A 17,914-nucleotide genomic window follows, 5' to 3' on the forward strand; every position below is an offset into this window, starting at 1 on the left:
CCTGATTTAGATGGGCGCTTGAGGACATCACAGCAGACACAAGGGGGTGAGTACCAGCACATTCAGCTATATTTGCGCGCAGTGGAGGTGCCTGGGTGGGGGAGGAGGGCTGTGGGTATCCCTAGGCCAGGGCGATTTCTGTAGGCTAGGCCCCTCCGTGAGGTATGGTCCTGTGCCCCCGCCCCCCACCTCTGTAGGGTGCCTAGTAACGCTATTCATGGACCTGTGTATTCTGTGTGGGCAATTGTCGCCCATAGGCTTGTAGGGCATGTCCCAGGGAATGAGTAGTGTACCCCAAGTGCGCAGCGTAGTGCAGGGGGCTTCTGTGTCTGTCCTCTCCGCCAAAAGTGTCCCCAATACATGCACTCAACTTGTCTTTATTTCTCCACCCCCCCCCCATTTTCTTTGTTTTTCTCTGAATGTGTGCATTAGCATCATCAGGCGGAGGAGAAGTGGCATCGGCGCAATAGGGAGCTGCATCTCACATGGCCCCGGAGGGCCATGCAACGGACTCCGACATGACCAGTGAGACGGAGGGCGAGGGGGGCTCCACCACGGGGACCCGTGCAGACGTCAGTGACACCGACACGTCCTCGGATGGGAGCTCCCTTGCGGTGGCGGCAACATCCGTGCCCACCGATACTACAGGTACAGCCGCCACCCAGCGCAGCAGCTCCACCCTCCCAGCAGCCCCTCGGCCTTCGGCCCGTGCCCGCACGGCCAGGAAGGCGGCCATCTCCTTCGCCCCAGGCACCTCAGGCCCTGCCCCAGTCACCCCTACTGCCCTCAGTGAGGAGGTCATTGACCTCCTGAGGACCATCATTGTTGGGCAGTCTTCCCTTTTGAATGCCATCCAGGGTGTGGAGAGGGAGGTGCATCAAAGCAATGCATACCTGGAGGGCCTTCATTCGGGTCAGGCTGCCCATCAGCGATCGTTCAATGCTCTGGCCTCAGCACTGACGGCAGCGATTGTCCCTGTCTCCAGCCTCCCTCTTCTAACTCCCTCCACCCAGTCCCACTCCCCTGTTCCTCTGCCTATCCCATCCACACCTACAGACCAGCCTGCACACACCTCAACACCCAAGGGAAGCTCATCCAGACATAAGCACCACAGAACACACAAGCATTCACACAAGCAACATACAGATGCAGACATGCCAACGGCCACTACCTCCTCTGTGTCCCCACCTCCTCATCTCCCTCCTCCCTCCCTGTGACGTCTACACTCACACCTGCATGCACACCACCATCAGCCAGTACACCCATCACCAGCACACCCTCCACACCAGTCCGCACACGTGCAGTCACCACCCCCACTGCCATGTACACGTCCCCTGTGTCCTCTCCCAGTGTGTCTGTCACCCCCGCTTCCAAACCACACAAACGCAGGCAGGCACCCAACCAACAGCCATCCACCTCACGTCAGCCTGCAGCCCAAGCACCTGCACCCAAAGACACCAGACTTGACTCTCCTACAACCACATCCTCTTCCTCCACTCCCATACCCACTCCAGCTACCCTTCCCATGGCTCCTAAAAAACGAATCCTCTATAAACTGGACCTCTTTTCCTCACCTGACCCACCCCCTCCATCTCGTAAGAGTTCCAAAAACACCTCAGCCACCACCAGCCCAGCAACTCCCAAGAACGTTGTGCCTGGTTTTTGGAGTCCGCCCTCTCCTTTTGCAGGGACATCGGCCAGCAGCAAAGGCACAGCCAGCCCCCCCTCTGGGAAGAGGAGCAAAAAACTGAAGGGCAGGGGCGCGACAGGCCTGATATGCCTGCCCCCAAGGAGGGTAGCCTTGCACCGTCACCTGCCACATCGGGTAATGGAGCCAAGGGCCACGGAGAGTCTGCCAAGGAGGGCAAGGGCAGCAAAGCGCAAAAGGCAGGGAGCAGCCGACCTGGCCATGAGGGCCCCACCAGCCCCATTCCGGGGGTATCGGAGGAGACCCAGGGCCCCAGGACTCCATCACAGGAGGGCCCCGCAACGGAAAGGTCCGATGCTGACTGAGCAGGAAGTATTGGCCAGGTGTGGTTCACTCGAAACACAAGACAGGCACCGCTGAACAGGGCCCCGCCGTGAGGAGCACCGCTGAACAGGGCCCCGCCGTGAGGAGCACCGCTGAACAGGGCCCCGCCGTGAGGAGCACCGCTGAACAGGGCCCCGCCAAGACAGGCACCGCTGAACAGGGCCCCGCCGTGAGGAGCACCGCTGAACAGGGCCCCGCCGTGAGGAGCACAGCTGAACAGGGCCTCGCCGTGAGGAGCACCGCTGAACAGGGCCCCGCCGTGAGGAGCACCGCTGAACAGGGCCCCCGCCGTGAGAAGCACCGCTGAACAGGGCCCCGCCAAGACAGGCACCGCTGAACAGGGCCCCGCCGTGAGGAGCACCGCTGAACAGGGCCCCGCCGTGAGAAGCACCGCTGAACAGGGCCCCGCCGTGAGAAGCACCGCTGAACAGGGCCCCGCCAAGACAGGCACCGCTGAACAGGGCCCTCCTGTCAAGCACCGCTCCGCTGGGCCCTTCCTGACGAGCACCGCTCCGCTGGGCCCTTCATCTCAAGCACCGCTCCTCTGGGCCCTTCATCTCAAGCACCGCTCCGCTGGGCCCTTCCTGTCGAGCACCGCTCCGCTGGGCCCTTCCTGTCGAGCACCGCTCTGCTGGGCCCTTCATCTCAAGCACCGCTCCGCTGGGCCCTCCTGTCAAGCACCGCTCCGCTGGGCCCTCCTGTCGAGCACCGCTCCGCTGGGCCCTTCCTGTCGAGCACCGCTCCGCTGGGCCCTTCATCTCAAGCACCGCTCCGCTGGGCCCTCCTGTCAAGCACCGCTCCGCTGGGCCCTCCTGTCAAGCACCGCTCCGCTGGGCCCTCCTGTCGAGCACCGCTCCGCTGGGCCCTTCATCTCCAGCACCGCTCCGCTGGGCCCTTCATCTCAAGCACCGCTCCGCTGGGCCCTTCATCTCAAGCACCGCTCCGCTGGGCCCTTCATCTCAAGCACCGCTCCGCTGGGCCCTTCATCTCAAGCACCGCTCCGCTGGGCCCTCCTGTCAAGCACCGCTGGCCCATTGGCAGGCCCGGTTCTGTGTCGGGCAGGGCTTCACGAGGCACTCTGCCCACCATGCCTCCTCCATGACCAGTGGACTCTGTAATCCACCTGATGGACTGTGGCTTTGCACCCCCCAGGATGGCACAGTGGGCAACCCACCCACTGTAGAGACTTGAGAGACTGTGGCTTTGCACTCCCCAGGATGGCACAGTGGGCAACCCACCCACTGTAGAGACTTGAGAGACTGTGGCTTTGCACTCCCCAGGATGGCACAGTGGGCATGGAGGCCCTTTGTGGATCTGGCGTCGTGGACTCATGTGGCTGAGGTGCCCCCCCTTGCCTTCCCTTTTGAGGTGCCAGTATTTGATTTTTGTGATGCCCCAGCAGTGTTCTCTCCAATGGACTTGATCTCGTGTGTGGGCTTTGCCCATGTGTTGCTGCACATTGGCCCACGGACATTTGGATTTTGCAAAACTGTGCCGGACTTTTGCTACTTGTATATATATATAGTTCTAGATGTGTAATAATTCTTTATATATTGCTAAGTTCGCTATACTTAATGCTTGCTATAATATAGTTATATTTTTACAATCATTGCCTTTTGTCTTTGCTTTTTTGTTTTGGGGGTTTGGGGGTGTCACTCTGACTTTTTAATCTGCATTGGTGTGTAGGTATTTCGGTGGGGGTGGGGGTGGGTGTGTGGCGTATGTGTGTGCCCGTAAGCTTTCCTCCTCCCCCCTCCCCTGTGTCGTAGGTGCAGTACTCACCGTTGTCGTCTGCGGCGACGTTTGTGATCCTGGAAGAAGAGCAGGAAGGCAATGGCTGGGAGGATGTGGAGTTCCGGTTCCATGCTGTCCCGATTCCGCGAGTAGTGTGTCGAGGTGAGCATTTTCCATTGGAAATGTCTGTTTCCGCCGTGTTTTTATCTGCGGGGCTCCCGCCCCGGAAAAGGTGGCGGATTGGTGAGTCGTGATAGGGTGGGCGGTACATTGTCTGCCGTCTGGCTGTTGGCGGTGACCGCCGCGCTGTTTGTTTGTGCCGCCGTGGCGGTCGGAGTGTTAAAGCGGCGGCCTGTGTTGGCGGTTCCCGCCAGGGTCAGAATTCAATTTTTTGGACCGCCAGCCTGTTGGCGGGTTGGCCGCCGCTTTAACACTGACCGCCAGGGTCAGAATGACCCCCTAAGTGTGTTTCATTGTTTGAAGAGAAAATTAAGTTGAATAGATGACCCCCATCTGCATTTTTTTACTTGGTTGCTCAGAAATTTAGTAGCTTGGTTAAGTAGCCATAACTTTAGCAAAGTGAAGTGATGGGGACAAGCCGTGGTGAAGGCACAGGTTCACCCCTTTGAATAGAATTGGACCAGAGGAGCATGCCACCATCATGATGTCTTCCGTCTGTTTATAATAGTAGACATGTCTGGGTGTCTTGGTGGTTTTCTGGAGATCCTGATGGCCAGCCTGTTTGAAGTGCTTGATAGAAGTTGGATGTCGGCATCTGTAAGCTCTGGTCTTGTGTCTGAACTTTTTTTTAACATAGCTTTCAATATTGCTTATCTCTGCACCTCAGGGAATGCCTTTGATTCTAATGTTGGACCTTCAGTATCTGTTTTCAAGTTCTTCATAATGGCATTGCAGGTCAACATTTTGCTACCTCAGGACCTCCCAGTGGAAGGTTTCAAGCCCTTCTCTAGCGTCCCCTGCATCCTCCAGAGTGGATACACTTTCCTACTGTTCCAAGTCACCACATCTTTCTTCATCACCTTTAAGTCTTTTGATACATCTTCATGTATCCTTGAAGGAGTGTATTATTGGTGCCTTGTAACTTCTTGGACAGTGCTCAGTAGGGGGCATTGTGGTTCTCGCCTACATCTGCTTCATGATCTTTAGACTATTCCTCCTTCTTTTCTGGTGACTGGCTTGCGGGAACTCCTGGGGGGGGCAATTCACAGGTTGGGGTGTTCTTTGATGTGTGTAGAGTTGGCTGTCTTGCTGGTGACAGTATGTATGTCTGCCATCAGTAAGTCTTTTGGTTGGTTCACAAAACCAGGAGTCTTGCCAGTGCACTTATTGGTGGGATTCAAGTTTCCTTACTGCTGGTGACTTAGGCCAGTGACCCTGGCTGGTCTATTGCATTCCAAAACATGACCTCAACTCTATTTCTATTCGCTCTGGATCCCTGGCTACAGGGTGGCCAAAGTTGCAGTCTTTTGTGTGTAGCAGGCCTGAATCAATCTCACTCAAGTGGCAGCAAACTGTTATATCTGGGCGTAAGCTGGTGCTGGGCATTCTGTGGAAGTGGTTCTGCTCAGTGGAATACAGTGGTGTCTAGTTGCAGCATGAGGCCCAAGCAAGGCAAATCACTGCCCCTTTCACAACTTGTGGTCAGTTTATATAGAGAGATTATGAGTTTGCTTTACTGATATCAGGTTGTATGTTTTTTGCCCGAAGAAGGAAGAAAAAAGAAAATGAGGTCAGACTCTTCCTGCACTGGCTGGAGAGCCCCTGTGGCAATCAAACCTCCAGGGTCACTCGCTATGTTTCAATTCTGGGAATTCCACAGGAAGCGAAGTCCATGCCCCATGAACTAATGCCAAGGTGCTTGCTATTGCCTTAGGGATGGTTCTGCTTGTTACCAGCGATGTTCGTTAATGCAGAGGGGACAATTTTCCATTCAGCTCTGTCAAATAATTCTGTAGAAATTGGTCTTTCTATCTGATAAATTCAGCCCCAATGGAAAGAGGTCCCAACTTCGGCACTCAACCGCTCTCCTGGGCACAGAGCCTGTGCTCATCATTTATGGAGGGGAATATTGCTTACTAGAGATTCTCTACAAAGTATGCCACAAGGGCTTCCCTGGAGCCATCACCAGGCAAGACCAAGTTCCAGATTCCTACCGGTGCCAGTAACTCTAATAATAGTCTGTCGCTGTAATGCTGGTGAGTGTCCAAAGGGTTACTTCTCTTTGTTGACAAAGCTGCTCGTTAATAGGTTGGTCACACCCTAACCTTTCCTTGACAGCCGGTTACGTGACCCCTCTGTTCTTTGAGGCCGCCATCTTGGATACTCTGCATTGCTGCACTCTCACAACGCGCTTCTGACTGGGATGTTCACAGAGGCCCCAGAGAGCAGCTCCACAGTTGGGGCTTTGTTTTTGCCTAGTTGGTGGTTGGTCAGTGGTGCAGTAGAGTCTGGAGCAGAGGCAACTGGGCAAGCTCTCACTCACCTACCATCTTGGCTACACCAAGCAATGCATCACTTTTGAAGGGAGGAGATGCAGTTTTGTGTCATCCTCCCTTCAGGCAGTGGTCATGCTTGATTACAGCAAAGTATGTGTATTCTGAGCAGCAGAATGTTGGGGATAAACGAATACAGGTGTGATTGAGCATCACACTTAGGGGCATATTTATACTCTGTTTGCGCCGGAATTGCGTTTTTTTCCGACGCAAAACTAACTCCATATTTATACTTTGGCGTTAGACCCGTCTAGCTCCAAAGATCTTGGAGTTTGCATCATTTTTTAGCGTGGACACCTACCTTGCGTTAATGATATGCAAGGTAGGCGTTCCCGTCTAAAAAATGACTCCCAGGACTGTGCGCCGTATTTACACTCCCGGGCAAAAATGACGCCCGGGAGTGGGCGGGTCAAAAAAAATGACGTCTAGCCGCGTTAGCGTCATTTTTTAACGTCTGCTCAGGGCAGGCGTTAAGGGACCTGTGGGCTCGGAAGGAGCCCAGAGGTGCCCTCCTATACCCCCAGGGACACCCCCTGCCACCCTTGCCCACCCCAGGAGGACGCCCAAGGATGGAGGGACCCACCCCTGGGACATTAAGGTAAGTTCAGGTAAGTATTTTTATTTTATTTATTTTTTGGCATAGGGGGGCCTGATTTGTGCCCCCCTACATGCCACTATGCCCAATGACCATGCCCAGGGGACAAAAGTCCCCTGGGCATGGCCATTGGGCAAGGGGGCATATGACTCCTGTCTTTGCTAAGACAGGAGTCATTTCAATGGGGGTTGGGAGTAAAAGAAAATGGCGCACATCGGGTTGAGGCGATAATTTTGCCTCAGCCTGACTTGCCCCATTTTTTGACGCCCAGGCTCCATTTTCCCCTACGCCGGCGCTGCCCGGTGTGTGTCATTTTTTTTGACGCACACCACTCCGCAGCGCCGGCTAACGCCGGCTAACGTCATTGAATAAATACGGCGCCCGCATGGCGCTTCAGAATGGCGTTAGCCGGCGTTAAATTTTTTGACGCACAACTGCGTTGGCTCAGTTGTGCGTCGAAAAGTATAAATATGGCCCTTAGTTTCTAATTCTGTTGCACTAGATTACAAAACAATTTCTGTATATCAAGCTTCAGAATCTTTGGGTATTTGGATTTGTGGACTGTCTGTTTATGGAAATAGATGCTCTTTTTAAGGGGACATCATCCATTAGCAAATAATGGAATCATACAAGGATTTACATAACCCTTCTTTTTTATAGAATACTTCAGGTATAGATGACACATCCCTTCTTTGTGAAAGGAATAGATGGCACATCCCTTCTTTGTGGACTAACATAGTTGGTAAACACAGAACAAAATATTCTAGTCCATGTAACATAGTCCATGGAATGTCCTAATTTAATCCAGAATGTTGTGTACTGAGATGAAAAAAATACATTTGTTGTCCTCTTTGAAAATGTATTGGTTCTCTCTGTTGGATGACATGGATGATTTTCTAACATTGTCGATATAAGGTTATCTACTTTTCTTAAAACAAACATATCTCTGAATCATACGTCAGACTTTGGTGATTTGATACAATCTTTGACACCCATTCGGGTAAGCATATGTTGACATTTGCCTTTAGGCTGTATGCATGGTTACGCATTGTTTACTTTGCTTTACTCTCAGAGTGACCCATGTGTATTTTCACTCATTGATCTTATACTTACACACTTGTGTATTCATTGTTGATAATCTGTTTTACAGGGACAAACCTCTGGATGTGGAATCTAACATACCACTGGTTGTATAACTCAAGATTTTTTTTTCCCACAACATATCTTTTCTTTTGCTACATTATTTGAGTACCTTCTTTGTCAGAGAGGCTAGTACTGCTCCTTCCTAGCACACACACCATGGACACATGGATTCTTTATTCAGCTTCAAACCTTTCTCTATGGTTCTGATTTCATAAGTTTTGGCACAGGTCTACATAGAATGAGTACGATAAAATATGAATCTGGGGTATCCACACTTGAAATCATAATATAAGTCGAGAAAACTGGAAGCTTGAGGAGGCTATAAAAATAATCTTGTTGTGCCTGACTTCACAATTGCTTGCTGGCATAGGTACATTTCATTCAGTGGGTTAATTGAGAAATTTACAACTGGTAGATTCCCTTCAGCAATCCACCTGTTAGAAATTTGTTAATAAGATTTCAAGTGCAATTCTCATCTTGTGTAGACCTCTCCTGAAGTGAGTTGGAATGTGCTGTTAGGGATTCTAACTAGAGGTGAGCCACATCTGGACCAGAGAGGTTGGCATGAATCCATTATTTGACCTACATTGGTTATTAACTTATTTCCAGGAGACGTAATCATTATACCTTGATTCTCCTCTCCCCTATTCTATTAGAGATATTTTGGTGCTTGTCCCCCACATACCAGTTTATGCCATCAGTACTGCTTGTTTTCCTTTTGATCTATATCTGTCATAGAATATATTGTTTGGATGAGTTATTTTCCCACTATGCATCTAACATTTTTCACTTTCAGTTGATATTTAAATGTCCTTGCTTCTTCAAATGTACTCAAGATGTATTAATTTCATTGAGAGAGCACTTTCAATTTAGATTGTTGCACGATTTGCTCCAGGATTTGTTTAAGTTTGATGATCAGTGATCTCATCTCCCTCATCTCCCTATTGCAATGTGAAATTTCTGAAGACAGGTCCTGAAAAATATGAACACTGAAATCGGCAAGGTCTTTAAAGAGTTTTTGCAACCTGGCTCTTTCTCTATTCTTTGATTTGACAACCTTGGAAAAATACCAGTGCTAAATGGGGAGGGCCCCCTGTTTTTGGAATGGGACACAATGGGGGTCATTCTGACGCCGGCGGTCTGAGACCGCCGGGGCCAGGGTCGGCGGGAGCACCGCCGACAGACCGGCGGTGCCCCGCAGGGCATTCTGACCGCGGCGGTTTGGCCGCGGTCAGATGCGGGAAACCGGCGGTCTCCCGCCGGTTTCCCCCCGCCCTGCAGAATCCCCCATGGCGGCGGCTACCGCCATCCTGTTAACAGGATGGCGGTAGGGGGTGCCGCGGGGCCCCTGGTGGCCCCTGCAGTGCCCATGCCCATGGCATGGGCACTGCAGGGGCCCCCCCGTAAGAGGGCCCCACAAAGTATTTCAGTGTCTGCCATGCAGACACTGAAATACGCGACGGGTGCCACTGCACCCGTCGCACCCCTGCAACTCCGCCGGCTATATTCGGAGCCGGCATCCTCGTTGCAGGGGAATTTCCGCTGGGCCGGCGGCGGCTCTTTTGGAGAGCGCCCGCCGGCCCAGCGGAAATGTAAGAATGGCCGCCGCGGTCTTTTGACCGCGGTGCGGTCATTTGTCGGCGGGACTTTGGCGGGCGGCCTCCGCCTCCCGCCATAGTCAGAATCAGGGCCAATGTGTTCTTGCAAAGGTCTGTTTCTATGTATTTATCTCCTGGAATCAACAAAACTAATGCTTTGATTAAGGTTTCTATAACATTTTCTACTGATTTGTTGCCTTCCATCTCTTCAGGGATTCCAATGAATCCCAGATTCTGCTGGTGAGATCTATTTTCAGAATCCTTCTGTTTCACAAAAAAAATGTATGTCCTTATTATTTGTTGGTTGCCGCTCAGTGCACATTTTGTCAGCCAAGTCATGTTTTATTTCCTTTTTTTGGAGTTGATGTGAGAAAATTCCAAGTTTGGTATCTACGTTCTCCAGTTAACGCTTAATAAATCTGACATCCTCCCTTGGTTTGGATTGGATAGTATTTGTCTTCTGGACAGATCTCAAGATTGGTTTACTGTTTGTGATATTTGAGTTCTCCCTTACAGCAGATTCTCCTCTTTTCCTCTTTTCAAGGTTTTTATTTGGGGCTGTACCTTGGAAGCAGAATCCAAGTCTGTTCCCATCTCAGATATCATTATGTAATCTATGCTAGATTCAGACTTGGGTTCAAATAGCCGAACTGAAGAGAATCCATCTAGCATTATTTCACCTTTTAGATCCCTGCAGTTTGTACTTTCTTAGGTGTTTCCAGTTAACACTTGGTTCCTTACTCTGGGCTTACAGAGCCATTTTGTCCGGTGAGAACATAGAAATAGTGAGCAGAATAGCAGGGGGAATGTGAAACAATTTTGGTCTCCTCCTAATGCTGTGTAAAAATGCATTCATTTTCAGGAGTTCTGCTGAGACATGTTTCTGTATCATTTCATTTTCTAGGTTGCCCACTCCTGCCCCTTCTGTAGTAAATTAATTTGGTTCTCTTTATGTACTTCACTCTTTATTCCCCTTCAGGGTTATAGTGGAGCTCATTAGTCATTAGGGAAAGGCTTCTTTTTCATCAACAATGTAACTATTTGGAATCAGAGAGCTTAAGTCTTGGAACTAAGGTTTGAAGGTGTTTCAGTTCTAGGGTCAGTAAATTTGGTCTTTTCTCTGACAGCTTTCAATGGGGGTTGTGATCTAGTTCGGGATTGTCCAGCCTCATCCCTTTTTTGTTCTGCTTGTCCGACAGCTGTGATGGGAAAGTAAGCTCAGGTAATTGTCTGTCTGTTGTTCTGCTGTGGGCAGAACTGGTGTATAAACAGAGGAAAGTCACACTTCCGACCTTTGTCTGCCTCCCTGTCATTTAGTGAATTAGTATTTTCTTTCACTTTCTCAGTCTTGTGTAACTGAAACCTTTGCAATCCTGTGTCATGCTTCCTCTTTTGCTCTGTGTTCAGCTGAATTATTGACTGTGTCCCTCTGACTCGCAGAGGTGAGCCACTGGGCCTTCGTTTTTTATCACTATTATTGTTATTATTGGTGTTACTGTTATTATTTTTGCTGGAGAAGAGATTACATTACTGTTCTCAAAATGTTCCTGTATTATCCTACCTAGTTTACTTAGGGCAAATACACATGGGTGACCTCTCTCTGAGCCCTTTAGTGGTTGTTTGCTGATTAAATCTGGGGTTGACTCAGCAGTTTAGTGTATGCAACACCTTTTATAACTTTGTCAAGAGAAAATGTGGTTGAGAGTTCTCATTTACTCACTTTAATTTTCTGGATATACTTGTCTACACATCATCTACCAGACAATGCTCCTCTTTGGCTACTGTTTGCAGATTCAGTTGACTCAGCATAGTCAAAGAATTGGCAGTGTATGGTAACATTGTCAAAGAGTCGATAAACGCTGGTGGTCTTCTGTCTCCATTCAAGCACACTTGGTACGGTCTCCTTTCATCTCTGCGTTCATTGCCGACACAATTCATTTTGTGTCTCTCGGTCTTGCTTCGGCATTTCTTATGTCTCTGCCAGTAGCTTCTACATTTGGCCCAACTCCACCACTCCCTCCACAGTGGTCCTGGATGCCATGCTTGAATTCAGTTTCAGTGCTTCAGAGGCCTGTATTTTCACCATTAGACCTGCTGATACTGGTTTCACACGTCGCAGGTTGGCAGACCTGGAGCTCGTAAGTGCTGACAAGTTTCTGATGGGAGCGACAAAGTTCTCATGGATCAATACATTTTCAGGAAAGATTAATAGAAAACGTCTTGAACCTTCCTATGTTCCAGTTTTTTCAAGGACATGAACTGTTATGGCGCCGCCCTCTCTGGTCTAGAGTGCAGGAGCTCTTGCTGTCTCACACACTAACACCTTCCCAAATCTCGCTACACTCTGCCTTGCAGGGTACCAAAGTGCGAACGTCACCTCTAGCATCACTAACTCTTGCCTCACTATCTGAAGTTCATGCCTTCTTGCCTGTCACCAAAACTACTAATGCATTTCAGAAAATGACATGAAGTTGTCTGTTTTATTTAGAATTCAGACACAAGGAATATACCTTCCTCTGGCTCCAGTGCATATTTCAGCACTGATGCCTTATTTAATATAGCATCTTACAAGCCTGGATCCTTCAAGACAACAAATATTGTTCCTTCACCATTCTCATCAGAATGCTGATCCTAGTGGAAGAGAACCTCCATGCCTTCATTTAGCCATTTACTGTTATAGTCAGGAAGATATATGGTGCTCCATACAAAAACTTTTTATTGCCTATACCAACTGACTTATCTCAGGAGAGAGTTATTTACCCCAACACTCTAAGATGGGCCCCACATTTCAGGTTCTCCAGCGTCTCCACTTTATTTTCTAGTAAAGGAAAAGCAAAACTCACATTTCCACAATAAACCTCATGCAACTTTAAAATATTCCTTTCTTTGGTCTATCCTAGTTTCCAGCATTAGCTCCCTAGACCCATTCTCCTTCATAGAACACTCCTTCTAATCATCATACTTTCAAAATGCCCCAGGCAGGACTCCACTCCAGCTGAACACTTCAACACCTTATCCAACGCTTTAGAAGTTTAAGATAAGTTTTAAAGCTCTTTTTTCTAGTTGGTTTCATCAAGCGAGATTTTGTGCCAGCACCTGGAAACCTTTGGGGTTGGACACCCAACAAATTAAAACTTTCTTGACATAATCAACTGCAGTGGAACTGAAGGGTCACATCAAGCATTTGGTCTGATATAAACCTATTTCTGCAATAAAAACGCTTGCAGCATAACATGTTACTTAGCACCTCCGCAGGGTTTCAATTTAGCACCAGGAGGACCTATTAAAAAAATTCCAGAAATTGAGAGTACTCCCTTAAATATATATGGACTACTGAAGATCAACATTTAACTTCAGATAAAAAATGTAAATTCATTTGCACTCTCTTGGACCCAAGTGTCTTCATGTGCCTGATCACAGACAAAACGGTGCCTAAGAAGACCATTTGTTAATGCACAATCTGTTTTAGATCAGCAGTATTCTGTCACTATGTGTTGTGCAGTCATCAGGTGCAAATATTTTCATGGCGAATAGGAAAAGAATGAAGATGTGGATGATTACTTTTCAGCCTTTAAAAACGTTTCTATTAATTGCAAGTTTGGAACATTGCACAATAAATTGATATGCAATCAAATTTTAACACACACTGGCAACCACAGCCTAGAAGTTAATCTAGGGGTAAATGGAGACGCTTCAATAGACGATATCCTGCTAATAGTGAGGGAATGAGAAATGTGGGGCGGAGGTAAATCTGTTCAACAAAACAATAAAAACATAGATTGGAACAAGAAAACACAACCTTCTTGTAAAAATGTTCGCAAGTGTTGTCAATGTGGTAGTTTCAATCCTATAGCCCAACTTATGATAGGTTTTGCATACAATTTGAAATGTTTGGAATGTGGTGTTATAGGGCATTTTGCAAGAGTTTGCAAAAAGAAGAATACGAACCACTTCTTTTGTTGTGTTGCTTAAGTCAATAGAAACAAATAGAAAAATTACAATGATTCAGGCTAAATTTTGAATGTTAAGGATGATGAACAAACCAGAAACAAGCCTCAGGGTTCTGAGGACTCGAGCTTTGCCTTCGTTGTCTATTTCATGTCATTCAGAACCCCACGGTAGAAAATAAATCCTCGTAATTCACTGTTACCCATCTATAATTCTCTATGTTATATGTGGCTCTTCTTGAGAGCCTCTATTGTTTATTTCAGTTTTTAAATGACATAACTCACTGCTATTGCACTTGAACACTTGAGAGTAAAACTGATTATCCACTGCTGTGATGTCATAAAGGCCTCCCAGTCTGAACGAGCTTTCTGGCAGGCTGTCAATGCAGCGCTTCTTAAGGTAACACGACATAGGAGAGAGCCAATGTAGTCAAACAGTAACTAACTTTGTATGTACTCCAAACAGGTCTGGAGCCCAACTATATTTTCCTTGACTTTCCATAATCTTCCTTCCCTCTATGAGTGACATTGCTTTTTCTTTTTTTTATTTCAAAACATTTTATTCATTTTTTGTGGGTACAAAGAAAATGAAATAATAAAGACGGGTAATTAATATAATGCATAGGAGGATATAAGGTCTGATCTTACAATCAGGAGTACTACAATGTATAGTCAAATAGAAACAGATCCATATTATAGATAATGTTTTTTATACGTCAATACTTGTAGACCCCAAAAGCGAGAAGGGTAGGGAGGAGGGGAGAGGTAAGAAACATAGGTGTGTCCCAGGAGAGGGATAATGGAGATCAGATGGAGGGCAAAAGCGAGATGCCAAAGTTGAGGCAAACTCAGTGTGTTGATGGTACATGTTATTGTCACTGAACGTGGAGTATTAAATCAAGGAGGCTTGATTTTTTTGTATATACAGTTCTAATGTGTTCTATAGTTTCTGTGATGTCTGGAAATTGAAATTGCTTTTGGAGATTGTTCTCCGTGCTTCTTGTGAAACAAACCCATGCCCACCAGGTGTGATGTGAAAGGTTTTGGAATGTTTTCCATTCACATACAATGTTTTTTTTAAATCCTATCATTAGTAGGTGGTCCAAGAGACACATGACAGTGGAGTTTAGTTTCAAGACAGGTGAATGGGACCAAGGTCGCAGGAAGAATACATTGAAATCTAGGGGTATATCAGTGTTAAAAATATTGTTTATTTATTTTGAATCTTATTCCAGAATTGCTGGAGTTTTTTTAATGAAATATCATGACTAAAAGTGCCTCGTGAATCTCGACAATTCCAGCATTTCTCTGTGTCTAAAAGTCCTAATTTATAAAGTTTCTCCGGGATCCAGTAAATGTTTTGTAGTACCCAGTATTTACATAGGATAAGAATGGGAGATATTTTGTTTTAAGAGCAAATGTCCAGCTCTTTTTCCAAGAATCATAATTTATAGTAGATTTAATAGGGTTAGGGGCAAATTATATAAATTTAGACTGGATTTATGATTTAATTTTCTTGTTGGTGTTGGAGGAGTTTAGAGTTTTGTATATTGAAGATGCAGCATGTGGTAATTTGTAAAGTTTAGATAATAGGCATATAAGATCACATTTATGTGGGGTAGGAATCCTTTTCATCACAACCTTTAGCTTAAGAAAGTTGTTGAATTCAATGTTGCTTATGTTATACGAGTTCTGTAACTGCAAGTGTTTTTGGGTGGGGCAGTGAACCAAGGTCTTTGAGAAATAGAAAGATGTCATGATTAAAGCATATACTTTACACATCAAAGTGAAAACCAAGCATTGTTAAATTGGGTTACAATGTTGCTGGCTGGCTCTTTCCTGTGAAAAGATCTCAACCTGTGCTTGACAGGGAATGGGCCATTAACAGTGTAAATTGTTCTATGTAAATTGTGTTATGTTAAGCTGACGCCAAGACTACAATGCTGTTTTGTACTTTGTTCCTAAAAAGGTAGTTTCACAAATTAAATGGACTCAAAGAAGAAGAATTTTGCAAAACATGTCCCAATGTTTTCTGCACATGAAGAAGATACCTTTTGAGATGACTGTCAAAACAAAAATGGCACACGCAGGCTCAAGGGAAAAAGGCTGCATTCTTCTTTCCTATAAAGGCTGTCGCTTTGAAGTCGCCAGAAAGCAAAACAAAATAACCAGGCTCCCACGAAAACACTGCTTAACATTTGACTTCAGTCTTTGAATGCCTAGTAAACGTGACAGATAATAACAAGATTTAAAGGCCTGCTGACAGAAAAGAAGTTTGTGTAAGTATTCAGTGCACACAGCTTTCTCGTCATGCAGGACAAGCTGAACCTGGAGAGCCTAAAACAAATAAAGCCAGCAAATGGAAAGGAAGAAAATGTGAGTTACAAAATGCAAAGCTAATGGCAAACGACGGGCAGAAGACATTCCTAGGTCAACTTTCTGAAAGTCCCCATGATGTCTTTAGCAAACCAGACAGCACTGCTGTCTGGTAGGCTGAGACTTACAAATATAAATAAGAAAAAAACAACATGAGGTGCAGATTGTAATTGAGACCCAGTAAGTAAAGATGTGCACTTGCATAGTCTGCACCTATTTTAAGTGCGCAACTTACAACCCAGATTTCATCTTCTGTCTTCTTCTTATCATAATCTTCTTTGAGGGTACAACTTAAATCTCTTCATGAAGTCTTTGCAGTAAAGGACCCACTCAGCACAGTAGCCTGGTCTGGGAGCTCCTGACTGAGTCTGAAGGAGGGCCCCTCCATGAACTTTGGAGGTGGCACCCTCAAGTTTTGTTACGCCACTGCCTGTATCTGCAATACTTGAGGTCCTCAGGGACCTTCCAGTAATGATGTGATGTAGTGTCATATTTTGAAGCAGCCCCAGGCGTGTACAGTATCAGCCCTGTGCTTCCGGGGCTTTTTGTGAGACATTTACAGCTGCCTCTCGCCCCCTTCCCTTTCCCAACTCTACACATGGTGACGAGTTGGGAAAGGGAGTGGTTGCAGCCTGTGAAAGAGGGCTTGACTTCAGAATCATTAGAATCAACTCATGGCTCTGTGAGGCTGGGTCACGTGCTGCATGCTCTAAACAGGTACACTGCACATGCTTCTGCGCCTCGTGTATCCGTTTAGAGCAGTGGTTCCCAACCTGTTGTCCAGGGACGCCTGAGGGTCCACAAAGTCTTCTCAGGGGGTCCGTGACTGCTTAGAAAATTAAAAATTATTAACAGATTAGGTCCCCAGCTTTTAGTAATGACTCAGTGGGGGGACCCTGGATTACAATAATGTTTCAGTGGGGCTCCCTAGGTTCCAGTAATGATAAAGTGGGGGTCCACAGAAGTCAAAAGGTTGGGCACCACTGGTTTAGAGCATTCAAGCAAGCGAGAGGATTTCGGGAGCTTGCAGCTTGTGAAACAGAAGTGCCGCAGGGTATTGGTGTGCAGAAATTTCGGCTGCGACACCAACCGGACAACAAGACTGTTTGGGTAAGTAGTCTTGTCTCTCCTTCGTGTTTCACCTCTCACCAGGGGTGTAGCTCCAGGATGGGTGTGTGGGGTGTTACACCTTCTAAGAAATGTCTTATTTAATAAATAGTTGGGTACAGGAGCTTTCAGCTGGGGATGGTAAGGTGTCTGTTGAATTTCATCTGGGATTTTTATGTACTCACTCCGACAAAAACACACACATACACACTCTCATCCATGTTTTGAAGGTCTTAAAACCTGGGGGTCATTGTTATTTTACAAAATACTGTGTTTTAAGTACCCTTCACAATCCGTACTCATATCTTTTCCCTGCCCTTAAGCCCCCCCTGCGCTGCTTCTTATATAATGACTACCATGATAGGCCGGTGTGATTGTCGGAAAATGTGAGGCTCACACCCCCTCAGTCTTACTGACCAAGCTACCCCCGCCCCTCACTCTGTCTTTACTCTTCTCCTCCCTTCTTCTTTCCCTTGACCTTATTTTTCTTTTTCTCATGGACCTTCTCCTGTTGAACTCTTCTCCTTTTCCCGCTATTTCCTTTCTCTCGATTTCTCCCTAGCAGCAGCAGCAGCAATGTGCTGTCACTAAAGAGAAAGACAGGGAGAGCAGAGACCACAGGAGGAAATAAATTAGGCACTTGCCAGGCCTTTCGCAGCAGAAGCATTTTAAATGGTGCCAGGCTGAGAAGCAGAAAATAAACCATGCTTCTGAAAGTCATATATCCTGGACTTGTACGTTCTGTGTCTAGAAAATTAGTTACCTAATTGAACTAAAAAAGACAACTTGGTCTCTAAACGCAACACGTACCTGCTTGGCAAATGACCACTTTATAGAAACAGAAACATCGGTCTTGATTGCTGCACAGT

The sequence above is a fragment of the Pleurodeles waltl genome, chromosome 1_2 (assembly GCF_031143425.1).
Source record: "Pleurodeles waltl isolate 20211129_DDA chromosome 1_2, aPleWal1.hap1.20221129, whole genome shotgun sequence".
NCBI lineage: Eukaryota > Metazoa > Chordata > Amphibia > Caudata > Salamandridae > Pleurodeles > Pleurodeles waltl.